We start from the raw sequence: 9,905 nt of genomic DNA, 5'->3' as shown, positions 1-9,905 counted from the left end.
AGCATCTTCTGCTACCTGAACACTTTTGGAACACATGGTAAACACTTTTTTGCACAGTGGAACACCAGGTGAACACACGTGTTCAACAAGTGTTCCACAAGTGTTCCACTTCGTCTTTTAGTCATGCTCCGAATAAAATAATACATTAAAAATATTTGGACCATGAGCAGATTCGAACCCGAGACCTTCGCCTTGCCATGTCAGCGCTCTACCGATTGAGCTACGGAGACTCGTCGGGATCTAGCGTCGCTTAGAGTATATAATTTTTATACCCCCTAGACCGCTGCGGGACGTTTTTTTGTTTTTGTTTTTAATCGTGTTGTGCTTATATTTTTTCATCAAACATTTATTTCATCTGAGACATCTAATAAGCGGTAAGTATTAGCATTTTTATTTTTACAATTCAATAATGTTACTAATTGTCCCATCATGCTTCAGCTGGACCAAAAAAGAACGTTGACACTTTTAGATCTGTGGACCATGTCTGCGTTGTCGCTGCGTTGATTTGGCTCAGGATTTCCGATTGTTATCTGTAAGTTGCTTGCTGAGATTTTGTATTAATTCATCTAAGCTTAGTCACTCGTATTTTTGTTGTAACATGTTCCTGTTACTTGTATCTGTGGACGTTTGAAGACAATTTCTCTAATTTTGCTGTCGCAACGGTTTCAGCTGATCAGTGGACCTTTTACATTAGTTCTGCGTTGGTAAATAAACTCTATTTCAATTTGATGTTGATTTTTTATTCTGGTTGATGTGCTTGGTTTTGTGTTATTGTTATACTTGTATGTCCAGGGGTTCCTTATAATTATAATGGTGGTCCAGTGAACGATACCTTCCGCCTGTGGTCAGAGCAATACATTTGCAGATTTTCGGATTCTTCTTCTTCCTTGATGTACGATCTGCACGCTAGATAAAGTGAAGCGGTAGGCTAAAATCAGCATACATTAATGAACAACATTCATCATAATAGTGGCCAGGTTGATTGTGTGCGCAATTTAGAATAATTCTATGCATGCTTGGTTGTATTTGATTTCACAGATCTATCACACTTTCAGGGAACTGGGAAGCCGTTTGAGCTGATGTGCCCATGTGGCGAATCGATGTGGGCGTAACCTGCGGACATTTCTTCTTGCACTGAGGATGAACAGGAGGCACTGACGGCAACCCAGACGTGTTTACCAAGGTACGCATGTCCTGCATTTGCATATAGTGTGTAGTTTTGCAGAGAAATATTGACTTTCAAATTGATCTGATAAGTTTTGTTTGTTTGTTTGCTTAACGCACAGCCGACTACGAAGGGCCATATCAGGGCGGTGCTGCTTTGACATTTAACGTGCGCCACACACAAGACAGAAGTCGCAGCACAGGCTTCATGTCTCACCTAGTCACATTATTCTGACACCGGACCAACCAGTCCTAGCACTAACCCCATAATGCCAGACGCCAGGCGGAGCAGCCACTAGATTGCCAATTTTAAAGTTTTAGGTATGACCCGGCCGGGGTTCGAAGCCACGACCTCCCGATCACCGGGCGGACGCCTAACCACTAGGCCAATTGTGCCGGCGGTTGCGGAATCATTGATTATTCTATTTGCTGAAATACTCTGTTTCAAAATTAATATCTCCGTGCAAAACACACCAGACAGTCGCCAAACTCATATGTGGACACACACACACACACACACACACACACACACACACACACACACACACACACACACACACACACACACACACACACACACACACACAGCCAGCCCCCTCTCCTTCCACATTTGACAGAAATCTAAATGTTGATACACAGTTTCACAATAAACAAAAGTATGAGAATCAGAACACTTGTCAGTGTTGCTACGATGTGGAACTTCAGTAAAATAGTGTTTGATTTCTTAACATGCATCTTGTGTGTGCAGGAACCATACTGCTTGGCTGAGGCAGTTCACTTTCTGGAGATGGAGCTAACAGTAATGCGACGAAACCTTGTGGATGCACTTCATGTAAGTTTAAGCTTTCTGTGGGATACAGCGCAGTTACATTTTGAGAATGCTGCCTTATTTTGCAGTCTTCTCCTTAAAAGGTGGAAAAAAATATACATATTTTTAAGTTCAGTGAGTGCTGAGGCCTGCAATGATAAAATGTTTTCCTGAACTAAGTCTACTCAGAATTTCCATTCGTTATGGTAAAGTAGTGCCGTAAACACTGAGGCCAGCTTTAGTCAAAGCATGGCCAACAGACAACACGCTGCTGATCCGCTTGGATCTGCCATTGCCGCTAACTGTGTATGCAGGGTGCATTCAATATGACACCCTTTTCTTTTGAAAATATTCTCATCGGAGTTTATGATTGGTTTTGACAGTGATCGCTGGCCTCCAATGGTCGCTGACAAGGTGTTTTCCTTCGGTTCACGTAGGTTTAGCTTGAGATCACGTGAGTTAAAAGCGATCCGTTTGTAAGTTTTGGTTAGTTTGATCTTAATAATGAAATATTTTAGAAACTTATGATAGAAATTAGAATGCATTTTATATTAAAGAATGCATTCCATATCATAGAACACATTCTATATTTATAGAATGCATTCTATAAAATAGAAAACATTGTATAATATAGAATGCATTCAATCATACTTGTCATTTGCCCAGAAATGTATTCTATTATAGAATGCATTCTATAACGTCCAACAATGCATTCTTATGATAGAATGCATTCCATAAAGCGCCACAAAACTTCTACAGGCCAGCTCGGTATGGTCCCTGCTTCGAAAGCAGATCTACAAACACTCTCACACACAGCTCTCTCTCTGTCTCTGTCTCTGTCTCTCTCTCCCTGTCTCTCTCTCTGTCTCTCTCTGTCTCTGTCTCTCTGTCTCTGTCTCTCTCTCTCTCTCTCTCTCTCTCTCTCTGTGCGTGTGTGTGTGTGTGTGTGTGTGTGTGTGTGTGTGTGTAGTTCTGCTTTTCTTTGCGGGGCTGGCCTGTTGTAGTTTCGGGACATTATGCATATAAATTATAATGCATTTCAGGACGTTAAAGAACGCATTCTATCATAAAAAGCATTTTGGTATTTTGTGTAAATAGAATGCATTTTTATCATAGAAGGTAGTTCGGGACGTTATGGAATGCATTCTATAATATAGAATACATTACATAATAAATGATTTCCTTATATTTATAATTCATTATTTAGATCAAACCAACAAAACTTAGGTAGTTTCTTTACAAACGGATTACTAGAGGGTGCATTCAATATGACACCCTTTTCTTTGAACTAAAACTCATCGGAGTTCACGATTAATTGCGACAGTGATCTTTGGCTTCCAGTGATTGTTGACAAGGTGTTTTCCCTGGGTTCACATAGGTTAAGAACGAGTTAAGGAAAACGGGCGTGCTCAAGGCCTCGCCACATTAGCAGTACGGTTTACTGCTTACCTTATATAAACAATTTGTAGAGTGCCATTTTGAATTTTCCAGAGTGGCCACGCGCTAATGAAATCCTTGCGAAAGACCTATTTTAATTCTACTTTTTGTTCTTAGGGACAGACTCCTGCTTCAAGAGGGATTACTTTTTACATTCAGTCGTGTGTGCATGTGCGTGCATGCGAGTGTCATTGTGTGTTGGGAAGGTGAGAGCGAATTGGACGTGACGTATTTGTTCTCTGTTATGTGACCTATGCCCGTTCTGGAATAAAAAAAGTTTACCTGTAACTGCGATTGTTGGAGATCTGCTGACAGCAAGAAGAAGTCCACTATTAGTTAAGATTTACACTTCAGTGTTACCAATTAAGTACAAACGTTTAACACAAACCTGTTAAGAGTTGGAAATGCATCATGTTCTAAAACTCACTTTTATTTCGAACAGGATGTTCCGGACAGCGAGTTGAAAACTAAACCAAAGACCAAGGGCCTGGAATCCTCCCAACTCTGACGGGTGTTTTTGTTATCGGACTTTCGTGTGTGAACTTTCAAGATGGGGTTTACCAGAGCTCCGTTCATATTATTTAATAGCAACATATACCGAGCAACAAAAGAAACGCGACAAAATTCTGCAATGTTTGATTGACAAAATCTCGAAGAATTATGGAGTTAGAATTATCAAACCACAACATTTTGATGAAGGCATGTTTGACACAGCTGTTGCGTGAGTATTTTGATGCTGCGATTGTTTCAACACACGGGACAAAACGAAGTTTTGGAGGTCTCGCTCAGTCAGCCTTCATCGCGTTCTCTGGCCACTGATCGGACACTGGTTGCTTCCAGTGATGTTCCTGGTATTGTCAGCGGCTGAATTGAATCGATGTCGAAGACGTTGTGGAAGGAAATTGCGATCTTGTCTTATTGGGGTAATGCGAAAAAATCTACCGCGTTGCATAACTGCAGTGCTTCCAATGTCACCAGAACATTGCAGAAGGTGATAAACTGTTGACACATGCACGTTTAAAGCACATGCCAGCGCTTCTGGATCACCCCCAGCTTTAAATCGACCTGGCATTTTGGTGGTGTTAATCTTGGCATCCTGGCTGTTTCAAAAGTGAGACTGGCAGCAAGCGTGCAATGGTCTCTTTTGGTTGCTAATGCATTAGTGAACACATCTCCCACATCAGATTTCTCCTGCTCTACTTGCACGTGCTGCGAGCGCGCATTATGTGTTTTACGATAAACCTGCTTGTCCCGTGTGTTAAAACAGTCACAGCATCAAAATAATCACACAAAAGCAAGGTCAAACATGCCTTCATTAAACTTTTGTAGTTTAATAATTCTAACTCTATAATTGATGAAGATTTTGTCAATCAAACAATGACGAATTTTGTTGCTCGGTATATTATGTGTTCAACAATTCCTACCCCAGACCCGTTTGTTCTGCGACTGCTGCAGACATTTCTTTTTGTCAATTAAAAATGCTTCTTTGCTCACAAAATTTGATTTTAATGTCTTTCTGAATTGTATGACAGTGCAGGATGAAAGTGTTCCAAAAGTGTTCCAAAAGTGTTCCAAAAGTGTTCTAAAAGTGTTCCAAAAGTGTTCTAAAAGTGTTCTAAAAGTGTTCTAAAAGTGTTCCAAAAGTGTTCTAAAAGTGTTCCAAAAGTGTTCCAAAAGTGTTCTAAAAGTGTTGACCTGAACACTTTTATGTGTTCAGAAGTGGTTACAGCAGGGTGAACACTTAAAAGTGTTCAGATGTGAACACTTTTGGAACACTTTTGGAACACTTTTGGAACACTTTTTTGTGTATAGAACACTTTTTGTGTTCCAAAAGTGTTCCAAAAGTGTTCTACTAAAAGGGTGTTCAGAAGTGGTTACAGAAAGGGTGTTCAGGAGTGGAACACTTTTGTTTAGAGTGTGATTACTGTGATAATTGCATAAAATAATTATAATCATTAATGAATAAAGTAAATATTGTATCCCTTAACGGCCTGGTAGCTCAGTTGGTGGAGCACACAACGCTGTGAGCCTTGGATCACGGGTTCGAATCCTGCCGGGGAGGGACAGCAATGGTCAATATTATGTGCAGACTCACTAATATTTCCCACCACCGTGTAACTACTGTGGCACGTAAAGGACCTCGGTCATTCTGCCAGAAATGCAAATGGCTGATTACACATAAACACACACACACACACACACACACACACACACACACACACACACACGCACGCACGCACGCACACACACACGCACACACGCACGCACGCAGGCACTCACGCACACACACACAAACACACGCACGCACGCACGCACGTACACACACACACACACACGCACGCACGCACGCACGCACGCACACGCACACACACACACACGCACACACGCACACACACACAAACACACACACACACACACCTGGGTAGCGCGACTCTTGTTGCTGATTGCTTTCAATCGGCAAAAAAAAAAGCAAACAAAAACACAAGTGTACTTGGGAGTTGCAGCCCACAGCACACAGAAAAAGAACAAGAGATGCATTCCTTTACTTAACTTGAATGAAAAAGAGACAGCTAGGGAGGCACAATTTTGACCCATTCAAAAAGCAACAATAAATTTAACCAAAGCATACTTTCATCAACAAAAAGTCGTGCACCATAATTGCTTGCTCTACAAATGTGAAATTGTCACAGTCATCATGTGTGACGTCTTCTGGAGCGACGTTCTGGAGAAAAGTCGATATACAATTATTTACTATGACAGCACATCAGTGCCAAAAATAATATTCGCAAATAACATAGTATTCTGCTTAGCACTAATACGTACCGCTGGATAACTATTACCTCACTAACACAATAACTAAAATTGAAGATGCGTACCGCTAGTTTGCTGTTAAAAGATGAACCGAAAGTGATATTGACAAAGAAAGAAAATGGTTGTCGTTGTTATCATCTCTGAGCACATAGTGTAATTAAAAAGATAACAGTTGGAATAGTCATATTGCTTGCAAGCTGCATGATATTAGTTTTGACTTTTGGTGTTAAAATTCCGCCATACAGACGAATTCTAAGTGTCAGTTACATTAACACAGAATTCTCGTACTTTGTAATTAATACTGATAATTACAAAGAAGTCTCGGTTTACTTAATTACTGCCGCGCGCGTTCCTTATTGCACTCTTGGCTTGCTCTTTAAAGTTACTGTGCTTGACTCTTCTAGGTGCACGGAGCTCTCAGCTAGGGCTTTGAGTCACGCACCAGGCATCTATCCATTTGAAATCAAAACAAGTTTTGTGTGCCTTCTTGCAAGGAGTCGAAAACTGCAATTTCTTTACGAATTAATTGTTCTCATTGTCCGGGCAGGATAGCGTGGTCTTCGACCAGGCTCACATCACTAGTATGCAGCCATAAGTAGGCGAACTCAATTTTGACGGACCTGTTACGCAATAGATGGCTTGCTGCACGCAACCCTGAACATGCTTTTTCAAAATGCACTCCATACCCAGTAATTATTTATCGAAAGATTTCCTTTATCACTTATGACGTTCGTGTTCCACCATAGTTCCATGGTGCATGTAACCCTGAACATGCGTTTCTCGTGCACCTTACCCAGTCATTATATATTGAACTTTTTGACAGGCAGTGGAACTGTTGATAGAAAACTACGGCTTGTCGTCCCAGTGACGGTCACGCCCTTCTTGAGTTGAATGATTGATCTGGACGTTTTTACCCACCCGCCTGGCTTCACAGGCCTAGTTCATCGACACACAGGCGCATAATAATTATAGAGACACAGAAGCAGACGCAGACGTATGGCTGTGGCAAATTTCAAAACGCTTGTGCTCCTTGTGCGCCCAAAAGAAAGATTGTAATGGAGCCACTGCCGGTGTAACACGAAATTTTTACTCCACGAAAAATTTACTCCGGAGTAAATATTTCGTACGAAATTCTTACTCCGAGTACACTTTTCGTACGAGAAAAGAACTCCCCAAGGCACGAAAAAATTACTCCCTCCACGAAATTTTTACTCCCCATTTTTTTTACTTCCAGTAAAAATCTCGTACGCAAAAATGGGATGCGGGCGAAGGGATAATGCCAATAAGTGATCTCGCGCACACGAATGTCGCGCTACCCTCCTTCCATCAATCAATATGAAGCTTATATAGCGCGTATTCCGTGGGTACAGTTCTAAGCGCTTGTAAACATTTCGTACACCTGGCATGGGAAGTTAAATTGCTTGTGTTTGGGTGAAGTAATTTATTCGTTGTTTATTCGTCATGGGAGTAACATTTTTGTACGAAATGTTTACTCGGAACTCACCTGTCTTGGGGAGTAATTTTCTCGTGAAATGGGGGAGTGCTTTTTTTCGTAAAGGGAGTAACTTTTTCGTACGAAATGTTTACTCCGGAGTAAAAATCTCGTGGGAGTAATTTTCTCGTGTTACACCGGGTGCATTGGGTAGGTTTACTATTGAAGAAAATAAAGAACGTTGTATTGTGATTTAAAACCATTCAGTCAATCCAAGTTCCAAAGATATTTCTATGTCCCCTAAAAGAGCAGAATGAAGTACGTTAAAGCTGACGTCATTTGTAGAGATTAAAGAATTCACAGAAGGGGGGAGGGGCCGGGGGGGGGGGGGGGGGAGGTGCAGACAGGGCCGGACACAAAGAGAGGCAGAGGCAAACATACATACATACATACTGTTTCACGCAAATCTAGACATTCACACAGCTACGCACACGATATCACGATCAACAAACAAGGACTACATACACATAGAGCCCAACGACTCGGCATCTTGAACACACGGCCAGTACAACTGGCCTTGACACGGAACGATCCAAGGGGGGCAATCTCAGTCATCTGAAAGAGGGAAATCCAAACGCAATCCGCCTTGTTCGATTTTATGGGCTTGGACGATAGAGAAAAATAAGAAAAGCAAAAGCGGGAGTCCAGTCTGGACGAAACTGCTATCAAGAACGCAGAATTGATTTTTTTCTGAGTTTTTTTTTTTAGCCGTAAGCGCCATTTCTCATTTCGAATTTCTCATAACTGCTGTTCATTTGCGGCCGCAGTGAAACCAACAAAGGGGCCTCACTCTGGAAGAGTTTCCTGCTCCGATAAACATGGCGCTTACGGCTAAAAAAAAAACCTCAGAAAAAAATCAATTCTGCGTTCTTGATAGCAGTTTCGTCCAGACTGGACTCCAGCTTTTGCTTTTCTTATTTTTCTCTGTCGTCCAAGCCCATAAAATCGAACAAGGCGGATTGCGTTTGGATTTCCCTCTTTCAGATGACTGAGATTGCCCCCCTTGGATCGTTCCGTGTCAAGGCCAGTTGTACTGGCGGTGTGTTCAAGATGAACGACTCGGGGGCAATACAGGAAGAGAGACTCAAAGTATTTTAACCTTTTCCTACACTGATCTTTGACAAAGCCACAAAGAAAGACACACCGGCCGACATTGACATTGACACTGACACACAAACACGAACCACAAACATACACCTGTGCAGCGCTCACCCACGAGAGGAGCATATTACACTAGTGGAAAAAACACAAAGTACTTCAACCTTCAGTCTTGTACAGGGACCTTGTACTTTGGTGATTATGTATTGATTCGTCCCGTGTCTGTCATAGCACACACACACACAGACAGACACAGACACACACACACACACACACACACAGACAGACACAGAAACAAACACACACACACACACAGACAGACAGACACAGACAGACGCCCACAGACACCCACAGACACAGACACAGACGCACACAGACACAGACACACACAGACACAGCATTTCCAGACACAGACACAGACACAGACACAGACACAGACTGACACACACAGACACATGCACACACATACTCACACGCGCGCGCATGTGCACACACAAACGTGCACGGTGACAGGTGACACACACACACACACACACTCACGCACACGCACACACACATACACCACCACCACCACCACCGCCACCACCACCACCACCACCACCAGCACCAGCACGACCACCAACAACAACAACAACAACAACAACAACAATACCCGCCACACAAAACACACACACACACACACACACACACACACACACACACACACACACACACACACTAACACAAGGTCTGTTCAGTAACGCGAAGTAGTTCAACCTTCCCACACAGTAGCACTGTCCTTCATGATATAATTACATTGATTCACCTCGTCTCCCCTAGTAGCGTTGACACACAGGCAAGAAAAACTTGGCAACGCCACGTCTTTCAACGAACGATGTGTGTACGTGTGCACAATATCCTTGTTGACTGCACATAGGATTGCATCAGCGCAGACTAGATTTCTGTGCAGCTTAGTGCGCCAGAAGGAGGTATAAAGTGTGTAAATGAGAACGGGTTTCACTGCTTTTTTTGGGATGGACAATTTGGGCTACTGTTTGCTGCGTTTTTAACCACAGGTGTGTCGTGATATATGCTGACTCACAGAGACTTGCTTTG

At 42.3% G+C, this 9,905-nt stretch overlaps 1 long non-coding RNA gene across 1 annotated transcript; it reads left to right on the top strand.

Annotated features, from left to right (window-relative positions):
• Positions 1–455: 455 nt before the first annotated feature.
• On the top strand, positions 456–4,907 carry LOC138966319 (uncharacterized). Its single transcript, XR_011455667.1, has 4 exons — positions 456–532; positions 1,056–1,183; positions 1,913–1,996; positions 3,852–4,907. It is a non-coding gene; the product is annotated as an uncharacterized lncRNA (long non-coding RNA).
• The last annotated feature ends 4,998 nt before the right edge of the window (positions 4,908–9,905 follow it).

The sequence above is a fragment of the Littorina saxatilis genome, linkage group LG5 (genome assembly GCF_037325665.1).
Source record: "Littorina saxatilis isolate snail1 linkage group LG5, US_GU_Lsax_2.0, whole genome shotgun sequence".
Lineage (NCBI taxonomy): Eukaryota > Metazoa > Mollusca > Gastropoda > Littorinimorpha > Littorinidae > Littorina > Littorina saxatilis.
Note: the sequence above shows the minus strand (reverse complement) of the source record. Positions and strands in the feature narration are given on the sequence as shown.